The sequence below is a fragment of the Lepisosteus platostomus genome, chromosome 1 (assembly GCF_059453375.1).
Source record: "Lepisosteus platostomus isolate fLepPlt1 chromosome 1, fLepPlt1.hap1, whole genome shotgun sequence".
NCBI lineage: Eukaryota > Metazoa > Chordata > Actinopteri > Semionotiformes > Lepisosteidae > Lepisosteus > Lepisosteus platostomus.
In genome coordinates, this window is record NC_142611.1 from 402,776 (window position 1) to 416,457 (window position 13,682).

Consider the following 13,682-nt stretch of genomic DNA (forward strand, 5'->3'; position numbering starts at 1 on the left):
TGGCCTCCTGTTTTTTGTAACTGTTCTAAACTAAATTAGATTTTTCTGAGCAGCTTTTTGGCTGTTTGGGCTCAACAGATCTTTGGCACTTTATTCTCCAAGCAGATGTTATGGGGTATTTGAGACATTTGAGGTATTTGGTAATATTTAATTAGAACATTTATTTTATATTGCACTTTTCAAGGCACATCATCTCATCTTTTGTCTCCGAAGTGCACTCTGATTGTGTGGTTGTGAAATTACAACCTTGGCTGATATAAATGGGTGTTTCAAAGGTGGAGACCAGTCAAGGTGCTGGTGGATAAAGTGCTTCCAGATTCTGCCTGAAGCAGCAGTCGACCTCTGACCTTCCCTGCTAGAGTCAACCATCGAGCAGCGTGTGAACAGCCCTGCTACAGCCCAGCCCACACTGGACACTCCTGATAGATCCGTGCTGCCAGATGCCCTCGGTAATTTCAAAGTTAATGTGCAGCCTATTAGGGACACTAATAGTTTAACTAAGTTTTAACTGGATGTGAAAGAAGGTATGCGAACTATTGACATCAATTTGAGAAATCTTAGGGAGTTTCGTCATGAAATAAATCAACAGCACTATATAAAATAAAACCCAGTACATGGTCTACCTGCTGTGTGTAAGAATATAGCTTATTTATAAAATGAATTTTTATAGGTGTATGTAATTACAATATAAAGAAAAATAAAAAAAAGTGAAGGAGATGATAAAATGTTATCGAGAAACTCTGGATGGGTAGAATTTGTATTTTATATCCTTTCATATCAAATAATGTTATATTTATTTTAATAATATAGTAAATCAAATGTAATATGTAAAATATTTTTTAAACACAACTCAACTTGACATTTTGGCTTTAAACATTATTCCTGCTTTTACATTGTCTACAATTCATAATTTGCATTTTTTTTGCTTTGCTCTATAATGTTTGCTTTATTTAAGTATACTAGAAAGTCTATTGTTTGAATGAACATTATAGTTAAATGCATAAATTAAAAGTCAATTTAAGAAAGAAAAAAATAGATCTATGAGGCATCTCGCCAGGGACATAAAAGGCATTTTTTTGTTTAGCTTAATTGAAAATATTTCATGTCATTCTTGACTCATGATATATTTTATGAATTACTTCTTTTAATATTAACCAGATCTGTTCACGTTTAACATAATGGCTTTAATGAGTTCCATATTAGGCAGGAGAGCGCTGGAATTCCTTTTTGCCATGAATGGTTTACATTGTTAGCCTTAGGGCATGTATAGCCAACATAGCCATCATGGAATCACTTGCTATCCTTGTGCATCTCTGAAACTATGTTTGATAAAATTCACCAGAATCAACAAAGAGCAAAATTCCATGCTTAGTTTTTTTTATTTCTCAGTCTCAAATTGCTGTCAGCAGCATAATCTTTTAGCCACGAATTACAGTGCTATAACATATTTTTATTCAAAACAGACTCAGTGTACATTTTAATGTGTGTGCACAAGGAAAGGAAATAATAAAATATAGTACATTTTAACTTCAGATCCACCTTATATTTCAAAGGGATTTTTTTTTCTTCAAGAACTACAATGCATAGATCAGATCATCTTTAAAATGTGGCCGTTAGGGTTCTTAGCCACAAAAGGAAAGTAGGACTTCATGCGGTTCTTGGTCTTTGATTTGAGGCCGGGTAAGAGACAGGTAGTGGAAGCCAAGAGTACTTATCTGAGACACGTTGTCGAGAATCGAGGTCGAGGGGATGTGTAGGTCTAGTATTCCGAAGTTTCAGAGGCGCTCGGAGAGGTAAACCCAATACAAAGCATGGACATGCAGGTGAGGAGACCTTAAGTAGTGGGTTGTCAGGAGGTGTGGTAAAGGATGGACGTGGTTGGATAATTAGTTTAAGTGCCGGCGTTTACGGAAAGTGGCAGGGGCTTTGTGTCTGATTAGTGGGAGTCGTGACAGTGACCCCAAAATTCAGTTAATTGCAGTTGTTCCAGATCTACTGTCTTGTATTTAATGACCTGTACATAAAGATTAACTGCATGTTTTCTTGTACTTCTGATCAAACATCAACCAGGTCTTTCCAGCCTTTGTTGGCATAAGAATTATCTTTCTAGAAACAGGACAAAAAAACAGAATAGTGGTAATTTCCTATTCTTGTTTCAAGCCATTGTAAAGTGTGCTGTTATGCTATCTATAGACTTCTGTGTATTTCCATCAACTACAATAGAGAGCATTGCTTGAAAGTGATGTACTTTGAAATGAAAGTGTAATAATGATAATTCGCTGCTGATGGTGAAACCAAGGGCTGATCTTTGAGACGTAAAGCAACTCCACTTGCTGGGCAAGACTGAGATGAAACAGGGGAACCGCAGGCAGTGCGGGGACAAGGGGAGCAGGGTTGAGCATGCAGGCGCCAAGTGGGGCCAGAGTTTGTAGTCGAGCATGTGGGGATCTGAGCTGGAGAATCACAGAGCTAGCCACAATGCAGAAACTGTGAGAGTGGTTGGGGTCAGCGAAGCGAGGGTCGAGTCCAGGAAGCACAGTAGTGAAGCACAAGGGAGAACCTGAAGGCGATGTCATAATAAACAAGCCACGTAAACGCAAAGTAGTGAACAGTCACAGGGGTGATCCGTGAGTGAGGTCAAGAATATTCAGGTCAGGGATCCAAAGAGACAAACAGAGAATGCAGAGGCAGGGGACTTGAGAGGCTCAGAGTCTAAACTCTATGATGCAGACCAGAGTACTCAGTGAGAAGAACTTGAATATTCTGCAGCACCTGAAGCCAGCGTGGATGTAAATTTTCCGCAGGTGATACAGGTTTCCTGTCAGATGTGATTCCATGACAACTGGCACTGAGTGACAGGTGAGCGAAGATGTGGCCGGCTGCCATGACATCACTATCTCGCTCTGCAATGCTCCAGTGAGAACAAGCCTGACAGGGAGTGTCAGTGTAAGTAATTCATCACTTGCTTTGGTATTTGTGCTCATAATGTTTAAATGTTGGAAGCCGCACATTAATTCTGCTTAAAGAGAAGAGTAGGAGTCACTGAAATTGTTTTTCCTTTAGTCGTAGAAATGATTCTCCAAGCTTTTATTTTGTGAGTCACTGTTTAATGTCATTTTTTTGGGATGTAGAAAATATTTCAGTCCCACAGTAATTTATAGAAATACATTTCATTTTTGAAGCTTGAAATTAATACTTTTCCTGTGAGTCTGTCAGAAGAATGTCCTGTTGACTGCTGCCACTATGTCTTGTAAAGAGACAGACATCCTGAAATGCTGGAACACATTCTGTTACTCACTGAAGGTCAAGAAGAAAGGCAGGACGCTGTGTTGAATCTGCACATGTCAAGATAACATTGACACATACATTTTATTGTGTAAAAATATGTATTTTTTGATTGGATGGTTACATGTTTTTTATACCCTGAGGAATAAATCTCCAAAACAGCCCAAAGAAATTAAACTTAGAGGGTTTTCATATGTGCTGATGTTAGTTCAGTGAAGATGTCTAAAATCAAAGGTATGTTATTTTTTCAGTGTAGGGTCTTTCTGTGAATTGTAACACACACTGCACTGCACACATACTGGTCTTGTACTGGTGAAAAGTATGAACTCTCCTGCTGTATTTGAATGATACCCAGTTTAGCAAAGGGGTGGGAAATGTGACAATGCAAAGCAGACTCCTAGGAAATGCCCAGTCTTTCACATACTGTATGCAGCCAATACCGGTAATACTGGCATTAGTCTGTCTAATTTCCTTATCTTTTGTCACCTGCTTTCATATATAATTCCTACTCTTGTGGCAGAACATGAGACCACAGCGTTAGCGATCACAGTGTCGGGGACAGTGCTGCGTTAGCGATCGCAGTGTCGGGGACAGCGCTGCGTTAGCAATCACAGAGTCGGGGACAGCGCTGCGTTGTGAGATAATAACAGTTGCAGTTAATCAAATCAGCTTAGTATAAACAAGGCCAAACTCCTGAGTTTCAGTTCCCACGATTAAGTAATTGAATCTGTTGTTTTAGAAATTCTAACTAAATTTAGATTTAAGTGCTTTCCATGGTAGTTTAAATGTCTTGTTTGCATATACCCAGTAATATTTTACAAAAGAAAGCTTAACACTAAGAAGTAACCTGAACGAGCCTGTGTTGGAAATATAAAGTCACAAAGACAAAACTCTTGAGGATTTCTCAGACTGTGGCAGATATCCACAGTGTGGTGATTCTTATTCCTCTTGGCTGTTCTGTCACCCTTGTCCTTGAATACAGGTCAATCTGACAACCCAAAGTATAAACATTGAGAAAAATATAAATATAATATTATAAATGTTGGGAAAATGCATAAGATATAGCATGAGTAAACTATTATAGACTATAGCCCATAGTTACATACAACATTTCAGATTCACACAAAACAATTCAAGGTCCTCATTTTTAAGCAAAGAAAAAGCTCTTTTTCCTTTTTTCACTAAAGATGCCCTGTTTAATAGAAGTATAAGACATTTGAACTATTCATTGGGTATAGGGGGAAAAGAGAGAGTATTAAACTGGACATTAATCCCCTATTGGTGTTTGAGTGACCCTGAAAAATAGGCTTAACTTGAATGGCAGTGTTTTCAGATTGACCAGAAACACACACAGACTTGCAGGGAAGAAAAAGGTGCATATCTGTTCCAGCTTTAAGGGAATGAGTAAATCCCATATCTGCCTCTTGCGATAGTGTATGTCGGACTGTCCAGGAATAAAGGTTCTTCAAGAACATGCATGTGTATTTCTTACTTATGTTTTACTTAATACAGTTCAAAGCTTCCTGTCATTCTTCCTTTTTAACTGTGTGTTTTAATCAAGGCTGCTTCAGTTAGAAACACTGACTGATCAGATGGCTGAAGAAACCCTCACATATTCTGCTGTCTTACTGTGTGTCTTGTCAAATACAGATGAGGAAGAAAGGTTACACTGGAACATAAATTAAAGCTTTGCTGTGTGAACATTTTCCAGAAAAAAAAAGGTTTGGGATACATAGAAAACAAACAGTTATTCCTTCCTAGTTGATGTGCTCAGAGTTCTTATTTGCTGCTGCAGAAACACGGTGACGGGCGTCATCACTGCACCTCGCTGTTCGGGACAGAACTGCGAAACGTCCCACGTGTGTCTGCGCTGCTCATCAAGTATCCAGCCTGACCTGCCACCCATCCAGATAGCTACTTGTGCACAGTCACAACAGAACAATGGACACAACCGAATGAGGTGTTTGGCCCTTCTAGCCTGTTTGGTAATTAGTATTTAATTGATCCCAGGATCTTAAGTAGCAGGTGCTTAAGAGAAACCAAGATATCGGCTTTAACAAGGCTGTGGCTTCGTAGATTGTTATATACTCCCACAACCACTCATTGTCTTAATTCTATTTAATGAAACACTGCAGAAATCCAAAAAAATTTAGAAGCAGCACCATATTCTTAAACCTACCAAAAGGTAACATAATAAGAGGATTTCTGCCTGTTCTTTTGAAAGCTCCAAAATGTCATTTTTGCACGATTATGCATTATTATTGTACTAGATGGCTAATAAAATTTAATATTTTCATGCCTATTTTCAGAACTGTCTGTGCAAAAATTATTTAGTCAGAAACATGATGCCCTACATGTGTATTTTCATTAATCTGATCATCCCACAAAGAAGAAAGTTTTAAAGGAGTGACGTTTTCTGAATTTCCAACATTGAATTGCACCCCTTCTGTATAGAGGCTGTTAAGCTGGGGCTATTTTCTCCAGAGTCTTCCTGGGGCCTTATTGTTTATGTAGTCTGGATCCAAAACAAGCAGAGCAACAAATACAAATTTTGTTCAGGGCTCCAGGGCATTAATGTAAGCAAGGAATTTTTTACCCCTGAAACAGACTCATCCTTGTCTCTAGTTTGTTATAATTCTGTGTATTGACTCACAAGTATTGACATCCTGCATCTTCAACAAGTTTCTTTTTATTAAATGCTGTTAAAATAATTCACAAGTGATGCATCTTTCCTGTCCTGTTTGTGCAACACACATTAATCTCAAAACGTGGTAGCCAATAACCGGCTCGGGTGAAGTGAATTCAGGCAGGATCTATGTGACACTGAGGCCTGTGAAGGATGGATTACAAGCTTTAAGTGAAGTAATTTGATGTATACCAATTGTGTCTGCAAATATATAGAAACCTCTGCACCAAATACAGTTTATGTAAGTATTTCTTCAGTGAATGACTGAAGGATTATGAGAATTTCTCCACCTAAAAGCAGGATCTCCCAGCAGTGAAGCTCCTCTGCTTCTGGATGGGCTTAGGTCCTCACTGAGCAGAGACCCTGGGACGAAACAGGTCACCTGTGGGCTGGCAGCTCATCCAGCAAGAGACACGCTGCCTGTCCAGACTGGCCACCTCTCCTGCTCTCCTGTCAGGCACTGTGAAGCTCTCTGCCAGTCAGGTGGCAAACTGGGTCAGGACCAGGCCTGTCAAAGAGGAGCCCACAGTGCTCACAATGCCCGCCTGAGCTGTTCTGCAATAGGCAATGACAAAGCCAGAGGTGAGAAAAACCCCCCAAACAATTATTTGACTCTTATATGTCTCTTGTAGAAACACGTTCAGAGGCAAACACTTAAAACAGTTCTAAAAAATGTATCGTCTCAGAGCTGCTGTCAAAGTCATCAGGTTACCTTGTGTAGCTCAAAAATCTGTCATCAACATGATGATATAGGCCCTACACTAATCCTCGGTGCGCCTCTAGAGACTACACCAAGTCTGCTATTCGAATTCATCCGCTGTTTCTCACACTGTAATGATGACAATGAAAGCCTGATACTACTGAAGCCATCAATAGGTCTTTGTCTCTCTAAATGGCCAATTTGTAATTGTGATACTGCATCACAATGAGCACTTGCTGTGTTATCCAGTGAGAGGTCTGCTCCAGAGGGCTGGGTGGATCTCTGACATGTGTGAACCATCCACTATCAGTGCAAAGCTATCAGGCTTTTGAGAATATCAGTCTCACTTTATTTTCAAAGATAGGAAACATACATTTTCTGAAGTCTTTGATATTTCTTAAGAAGTGTAACATCCCAATTGTTAATTCTAATATAACATGACAGGAAAGGGGAGAAATTAAGTCAGTTGTGTTATGGTATTTACAAAAATGCCTGTTTATAGGAAAGAAAAAGCTGTGATTTTCTGAAGAAATTGTTTGTATTGCAAGGCCCCTGGAATTTTTGTGCATGAAATAAGATTCTTTAGGCAGAAGAAACCAAAAATTTAAACAAACTCCAAACAGCAAAACCACAATAAAAGTGCACATTTAACAAATACAATGTTTTCCTAATGACAAAAGACAAAGGGATCAGCTGCTGAGCCACCCCACACTAACACTGTTTCACATCACTGGCAGGATCCCAGCTTCTCAGCTCAACAGTCCCAGAGCAAAGTGGATGAATTTAGTGCCACACATTCGGTATTGAACAAGAAGGGTCCATCTCTGAAGTGTTGGTTTAAGTTGCAGCAGAAGGTCTATCATCCAGAGCTCATGAGAAATACACTACATGTAAAGCATTACCCTTTGCAAGAGGTGCCTTCGTCTGAATTTACATAAATTGTGTGAAGAGCTGTTTTTATGATGAATAGAAAAATACTTAATGCACATTCTCAAGGCAGACATACTGCAATATTAAGCCATGTGTCTATTATTTTTCTGAATAGATATTTTTAAAATAAAATTATAGTCAAGGATGTGTCAAGGACAAGAGCTGCACTGTCTTCATGGAAAGTTGTCTGAAAGGAGGACCCAATTAATCTCTGGACACAAGAGCTAATTTGGTTTTCACAGCTCACTAATCCATTTGCAAGAAAAAAATGTTAAAACGTCACAGATCATATATCATTATATATACATCAGCCCTGATTCCAATGTGCTGCACCAGTTGGCTTTTCTTGGGTTTAATGTCTCCAGTCATGATTGCTGCAGTATCACAGCCTGCATAATGGGATTCGCGCACTTGCTAATTGAAGCTGCACCTTTGATCTCACTGTGAGTCAGCCTCCTCATCATGACTTAATTCCTTCTGCAGCTGGCAAACCCGACTGCAGATACACAGACTATTTTTAGTGCAGTTGCAAGAGCCATAAGTGAACCAAACTTTACCCTTTAATACCTGACCCTTTTTGTCCTGAGATGAAGTTGACTGACTCTTTCTATAAGCACTCCATGTACAACTAGAAGCTCTGACAGGCCTCTCTCTTTGTTGCAGCCAGCGGTCCTGCAGGTGGAGCATGTCTGACCACATAGGCCCTGGACTGAGGGATCTACATTTTGACTTTCACTGTAACCAATGTCTTCCAATGCAAAGCTGCTGCTGCTCATTGCTTACTTTCCTCAATTATTTTAACAGTACTATTGTTTATAATATTTCAGGTTCCAGAAACTCCAAAAGGGGAATACGCCTTCAGACACACAGATAATCTTCTGTGGATCAACTGGCTTTGACACCTCACTTCAAGGCTGGTGTCCAAAGCCATTTTGTTTTAGTACCAGGAACAGAAGGAGTAGATTTGTCATTCTAGTGGTAACACCATCGTTGTGTTTGGGAAAGATGTTTTTTTGCACATAACACCAGACCCCAAACTATCTGTGAAAGGAGGTGTTACTTCAGTCTCTGAAAAAAAAATATTGCCCTCAAAATATTGTAACTTGAGTTGTATCAGTTTTTACGAAATGTATTTGGAATCCTTATTCAGCCTTTTATGGCATGTAGAAGCACGTAGCTGTTGTTTGGCCTGTACTAGTTTTGACCTGAAGTGACTTTCCTACACTGATATAGAAGACCTGAAGCCAAACACAGGTCCTCTGAGACTTGTGACATCACTTGGTAAGTGACATCACTCGATTGGTGACATCACTCTGTTGCTTCTTTCACACTAGAAGACAGAATGGAGACCTCCTATTTTAGCTGCCAGCTGGAGAACACAGAAACTGCTGGAACTGCCGCTGCCCACTCCAGACACTCTGCCAACCACACACCACCCAGTGTGTTTCTCATTCCTCCTCACACCATAAAATCTTCAGCAGTTGCAGGCAGAGGGCCACCCCAAGATCCCAGACCATCACACACAGAGTCTCTAAAAATTTACTGGCACAATAAGCAATATGCAGAACAAGGAACAGAACAAGAGGCAGGAATAACAGTTAAATGCAGGAGCAAACAGAGCACTTACAGCCCGGTCTCTGTATGGTTACTCTCTCTCTCGTGTGGCATCTCAGTCCACAGGAACCCTGCTGCAGTCCCAGTTCCTGCCCGCTGAGGACTCCTGGTGGCCGCGGGACCCGCCCACTCCCAGCTGTGGTCAGCCAGTCATGCCCCCTGTCCGCGGGGCTTCAGCTCTTCCTGGTCCCTGCGTGGAGAAGCCCCTGGGACCCTAGACTGTTATATTATCACAGCTGCGATCCTGCTCTGCTTTGAGAGCTCCTTTCCTGATCATGGAACTTGAAAATGGAAGCTGTTCAGAATTAAACTGGAATTCCCATAATTTTCAGGATGTGTGGAATAAATAAATAAATTGAAAGTACAGCAAAAGAAAATGCTGTTAGTAAATTTTAATGTATTCAGAAATCATAACTGACTATTAGAGTAGATTATATATGATATGTAGTTTTTTCCAGTGACAAAAAAGGTACAGACCCAGTGGTGATTCACTCTTCCACTATTCCAAATGCAAGCCTCCATAATTGAATCTGCAGCTGTTCTAAAAGAAAACCAGACAGAGCTAAAGAAAGCATGGTGAAACATTAAAAGGGCAAAGGATAATGATTGCAGTCTCCTGTTGTTTGTGTGTCCATTTGTGTGAGTGTTTCCTCGTGTGTGTGTCACGGGGAGTGCTCACAACGTGTCTTGTTCAAGGGAGAGTACTTTCACATACCCACTGCATTGAGCCGCCATCTGCAACTGCAACTGTCTGCATGCCCTCATGTTGTGGGTACACAATCTCTGGCATTATCTTCCTAGCAGGCGAAAAGAAGGTTTATTCAATGTAAATGCAGATGTAAGAAAAAAGAATTAGTGATATTAGATCGGCTTGCATAAAGAAATTATTACATTGGACTGAAAAGTACTATCTCTGAGAAATGATGAAGTTCTAAAGTCTTCTTTGGTCTGAACCTTAATGTACTAATTTTCTTACATAGACCTTTTGCTTGAAATGGACTGTGCAAAAGGGATAGCTAACCCAACCCTCACCATGCAAAAGCCCTGCCATAACACAGAAAAGCAGTGCCACACCCCTGCTTGAACTGTGTTGTCCTAAGATGCAGAATAAACCAGCACTCGTCGAAAAACAAAGCTACCTACTTGTGTCTTGGGGTGGCAGTACAGTCATATTGCCTTTACATTACAACTTCACACAACAGCAAATAGAGGGATACAGGGGATTGAGCTTGGGAATATGCTAAGCACGATACTAATATGAAGACTTTTCTCCTTCACATCTGTCAGAGCTGGGTGTGAGCGGCCTACTCTCTTGCTCTGCTGTTCGACTGTGCTGGTGGATACAGGTGAACCTAGTTTCACAGGAAGCAGAAGACATTGGCTGAGGCAGCCAGGGGTGTTAGTTTTTGCAGCAGAGGAATGCAGTGAGTGTCAATAATTAAGCTGTTTTTAAAGCAAAGATTTGTAGCCACTTGTTACAGTTTATTGGAACTTAAAGATAATTTATTCCATGCAGCACCTTACTTTGTACATTGGCTGAAAAGCATTAGTAGCTGTCACAACCATTACATGTCAGACAGTAAAAACTCAAAGATGGGAGATCATCTGCTTTTCCAGTCCCCCTAGCTTGTCTTCCCTGTGGCTCCCCTGTGTGAGGGGGTGAGTCAGCAGCCCCAGTGTCTCGCTGCAGTGACCTACAGGAGTCTGTGTGCAGACAGCTCCCCCAGGTCTCAGGGGAACCACAGGGGACCACTGCTCTCCTGCTCCTTGCCACCCACACACACAGATCAGAGACAAGCTCCCAGGACGAAAACCTTCCAGCTCTGGAGCATTGCAGGGGGCAGACTAGTTAATGAGAGATTTAGGAACAAAATGTATAGCCCCTGACTACTCCTACTCCTCCTACTACTACTCCTTAGACGTGTGCTGAAACTTACTAATTTGAAAGAATCAGCTTACAGAAACTGTCCATATATTACATTATCATATATATCATATTATATTAGAGCTTTACACTTAGTGCGAATCGCACAACACACTGACTTTTGGTGTACAGCATGCAGTATAATGCCAAACATTCACAGCATTGCTCTTGGGTTACTATACCTGAGGCCACACTGATCCTTTAACATAACTATCATCTGCTGTACTGTGGAAACAATGTAGAACTGAACAAATGGGACATATAAATATGTATGATATATTTTATGCACATTATTACATAAAAGTCATACAAATAACCAAATACATTTGTGAAATGGAGGGTGTTCACAAATTAGAAAGATACTGTAGCGCTCTTGGGTTCACGTGGGTAAGTGCCCTAGCCGCTGCCGCCTCAGGTCGGCCCCCCACCACTGGGGACTTCACTCAGCAGGGACCCAGCCAGCTGAGCCAAAGGGAGATCTCCCCTCAGCCCGGCGGCTGCGGTCCCTGCTATTCACTGGGAAGGGTGGTGACGTCACCGCGCTGGCGAGCCGGCTCGCACAACTTCTTATGTCGGCCGTCTGCGTTACAATACCTTATAAAAAAAACTTGCAGGACTCCAGTAAATGTTTTGCTTTCTCTTGGAATGGAAGACCGTAAGAGACTCCTTGAACAGGAAAAACAAAATGTTCCTGATCTCCTGCTGGATACACGTAGGAGTCTGTAAGATGTTGAACCTTAAGTTCTGTATGAGAGTTTGAGGTCTATTTGCACAAATGCTCAGGGATTTTTCTGTGGGTTGCTATGGTGCCAAATGCAAATTCAGGATTGTATGAATGTTGCTTTAATTTTAGTCAGTAATTGTTAAAGGGAAAATCTAAACTTGCACCATTTTAAGATTTTCAAAGGAAATTGCTAAGGCAAAATAAATGTCCATAAGACGTACCCCCAATTAAAAAAAAGCTCACTCAAAAACAGGTATGCACACATACAGATACACAATTTGTCTTGTGACAGTAAAAAACACAGCACCTGTCATATTTGGTAACCAGGAGCCGTATGATCTTGTTCAGACATTCTGAAAAAGCAGAGGGTGAAAAAATCTGTTATTGCTCGAGAACGCTCTGCTGGTAATGAGGCAACGTGTTTTCTAAGGACATTCTTTTGCTCTTAGAGTACTCCATGTTGGAGTGACTGTTACTCCAGTGACTGCACTCCACTATGATATTCAGGCATTGCTTGTACAGCCTGAGAAATAAGACCTCCAGAATGGCACTGCAGGCCATGTTCAAACGGGCTGCTTCTGTGATCTCAGAATGTCTGCAAGCATAAACCTTCAGGTAACAGCAAGAGGTGCTTGCCTTTAGTGATACAGCAATTGCTACAATTGTTTTTTATACAGCAATTGCTACAATTGGTTTTTATGTTTTACTCACAGATGTGAATTAGAGATCATTTTAAAAGCTTATTTCCCTCTTCTTTTATGGAGCTGACAGTCTACGTTAGTCATTTTCCTCACAGAGATGAAAGGAAGTGAAACTCCAGGGCCAGGCGCAGAGGGGACTCTCTGCAGCAGAGCCCAGATTCCACACACATCCCTCTGCCTTTCCTTCTCCCTCTTCCGCCGGTACCTGTCTCCCAGGGTGCCCCCAGTAACAGCCAGCTGGCACACCAGCACCGCAGAAACACGACTGATTGCAACACACCTGTTCGCCACATTCCGCCCCACCATCGAGACAGCCCTGCGCTCATCCCCAGTACAGTGCCAGGCTTACAACACTCGTCTGTCACAGCTCAAACCAGCTCGGTTTCTGCTGCACATCCACAGAATCCACCCCACTCATGACTACAGGATTGTTTTTACACCCATGCAGTGTCAAGAAGTCAACAAAAAGCAATCTGGGACAATGAGGTGAGTCAAGAAGCTCCACACTGATAACGAGTGGGGCTTCGAATGGGCAGATCTTGTAAACCTTCATTAAACTTTCAAACAAATCCTCTTTTCTCAAGTGAAGATATAATTTTCTAATAACTAGATTTTAGATAGTGTGATAAATGTTCTGTATTATGTTAGATTATAATACTGATAATAAATGGGGCATGAAAAGTAAATTTCTCTTGATTTTATTTGATGATCTGCCAGTTTGTCACAGTGGCCCAGATTCTGCCCTATTCATCTTCATACAAGGGGCTCTTGGTGTCTTAATAAACAGCAGGCCAGGACACTGTGTGACAGCATCATTAGTCATCTCCCCATAATCCTGGCCAGTTTCTCCAGGGAGTTATTAGCACATCAATTAAAACTGCAAAACCTACGGGCAGTTAAGTGCTCCATAGCTAGCCAAGCAGTGTATTCCTTCAGATAGGTTTCATTAGCTTTTTTTATCAAGTGACAGATAAAATCGGCATATTCAGACAGAGACAGCTTGTGGCCTTAGTCTGTCCTTATTTCCTGTTCAACGCAAACCTACACCATGTGATAAAAAAAATCAATTAGAAAACAAGATTTTCCATTTTTCAGGTCAGATGTGGTACAAACCTCTC

The 13,682-nt window shown here is 41.0% G+C and overlaps 1 long non-coding RNA gene across 1 annotated transcript; it reads right to left on the reverse strand.

Annotated features, from left to right (window-relative positions):
• Window positions 1-5,952: 5,952 nt before the first annotated feature.
• On the reverse strand, window positions 5,953-10,241 carry LOC148677425 (uncharacterized). The gene is made up of 2 exons (XR_015935773.1): window positions 9,229-10,241; window positions 5,953-6,526 (listed from the first exon to the last, which is right to left on the reverse strand). It is a non-coding gene; the product is annotated as an uncharacterized LOC148677425 (long non-coding RNA).
• Between the last annotated feature and the right edge of the window lie 3,441 nt (window positions 10,242-13,682).